Genomic DNA, 2,300 nt, shown 5'->3' with positions numbered 1-2,300 from the left:
GGGGGAGCCGGGCGGGCAGGGCGAGCGCCCGGGGGTGCTCTGCCAGGGGGTCGTCCGCGAGGTCCCAGCCGCGTGTCCTTTCACACCGCTAAGGAGGCTTGACAAGAAGAGAGTTAGACTGTTTCAAAGAAGTAAAATAACATCAAAAAGGGGTGGAGGGGGGCACACTTTCTTTCCTTTCCTTTCCTTCCCTTTCCTTTCCTTCATTCGTTCCTTTTCTGTGCTTTTCCTTTTCCTTTCCTCCTTTTCTTCCTTTCCTTTCCTCCTTTTCCTTCCCCTCCTTCCTTCTATTGGACGCTAAACAATACAAAATTCCAGATAAAGAAAACTAAGACAAAAGCAACTTGGCATATGAGCATCCCATAATAGCTGTAGTTTGTGGGGGATGGCAATGGAAACATTAATGCAGCTTAAGTTACTGCTCCTGCAAGTGGCTCCAGTCCTGGGTCTTTTTGCTGCGTTGGTTCTGTAGGAGGTCTCGCTTAACTGGCTTTGGCTAAACCTGCTGCACTTCATCTCAGATTTAGAGGAAATGTTTGCCAGACTTTCCATATTGGCTGATTAGCGTGTGTACTGTGGATTTCTAGAACAGATAATTATGGTGAGGCTTGTCATTGATACAGCAGCTAGAAGTGGTCAGTCGGCTTCTAGTTGATATTGGGCATGTCTTCTGGGGCTATTCTAGCAGTTAAATGATAGGTATTTAGAAAATCTTACACATGAATAAAATACATATGTATAACTGAAGGTAGACTTGAATATATCCAGCAAATAGCCTCTCTATCCCTAAAATTGAAACGACCTCTGCCGCCAAAATGTATTCAGTGTTTATATGTGAAACGAGCCAGTTTTGGTGGGATAATATGCTTTAAATAATATTAAGGTTGGAATTGAAAATGAGCAAATATTAGGATCTTTGCAGTTAAAACTAACATTCCATGCAAATCTTTTTTTTACTACTACATCAGTTAAGAATAGTGTTATTCTTAACTTCTTGCTTTAATTTTCTTAGCTGTTGATGTTTATTTTCTAATCTTAATGCTATTTTAGTATGTAGTCTTTGTGTTTTAGTAGTTTGATGTTGAAAACATTGCTATTGTATTGAGTACACTTGTGAATGGGCACGTTAACATCAATAGTAAAAGTGCATGATTATTGCCTTGCGACTACGGGCTGGATCCTGCTCATGTTAAAGTTAATGAGAAAACTGGCATTAGTTTTGCTGGGATTTGTTTTGTTCACTTTATGTGTGCTAGCCAGATTTCTAGACTACAAGGTCATGATAAGCTTGGGTTTTGAAGGCAGGCAGAAAAGACAGGGAAACAGTTGCCCTTTTTTTTCAATAAAGGTTTCAGAATCAGACCTATAATATATCTTTCTGTTAACAATATTTTGTATTCTTTTGTTCTTAATTTTAATGAAACAAGTGCCAACTACAAGAAAAGTTGAAAATCACTGACATACATGACATCCTCTTGTTTAAAGTATTGGTTTTACTTGCCTTTAGGTTTCTGTTCAAAAATATTCACAGATATATAGGGGTCAGTGCTTACACACATGCTTTACATTATTCATGTTAGCAGTGCTAGTGCCTCTGATGAAGAGTAGTGCCTTTGCAAGAGTAAAGATAAAGAGTTTGCACAATTAAGCAATGGACATGTTAATGGGATTGCTCACACGAGTAAAGCTACTGAGACATGTAAGATCTGGGCCACAAACTGTAGAGGAAAAAAAAAAGAAAGACAATTTAAAAAAATTAAAAATTGGCAGCTCAAAAATTCACCTTTTTATTGCTATTCCTGCTTGAAACATCACCTAATGCGATTAACTTCAGTAAAACATTTCTCAAATTTTAAAATGACTTCAATAAAGAGGAATATACTAAACTGTCTGAAATAATTTTAAAGATCTCTTAGTCTAAGTTTTTATGGGTATTAAAAGCTACCTACTATACATTAGATCCATTCTATTACTTGAACTAAATGTCCAAGATAATTTACTTTATTTTATTGCTAGGTAGAACTCTGTGATTTGCCTTTCTTGTGCACCCTCATGTAGTGTGTGCTTAATATTGTTGCCCTTGTATAAAATGTCCCTTCAAGAAATATAAGGGATATTACGTTTAAATACTTTTAGGAGGGATCAAATATATATTATGTTGAAACTCTTCAAAAAGATACTAGGCCCTGATCTTCCAAAGGCTCAAGCATGTAACTTTACACACATGAATAGTTCAATTAACTCCCATTGTACTATTTGCTTGCGTAAAATTACACGTGTGTACGTCCTACAAGATCTGG

At 37.0% G+C, this 2,300-nt stretch overlaps 1 protein-coding gene across 1 annotated transcript in view; it reads left to right on the top strand.

Moving 5' to 3' along the window:
* The window catches only part of ADGRV1 (adhesion G protein-coupled receptor V1), a 253,979-nt gene that overhangs the window by 142 nt on the left and 251,537 nt on the right, over window positions 1-2,300 (top strand).

This window comes from Alligator sinensis, unplaced genomic scaffold, assembly GCF_000455745.1.
Source record: "Alligator sinensis unplaced genomic scaffold, ASM45574v1 scaffold218_1, whole genome shotgun sequence".
NCBI lineage: Eukaryota > Metazoa > Chordata > Crocodylia > Alligatoridae > Alligator > Alligator sinensis.
Note: the sequence above shows the minus strand (reverse complement) of the source record. Positions and strands in the feature narration are given on the sequence as shown.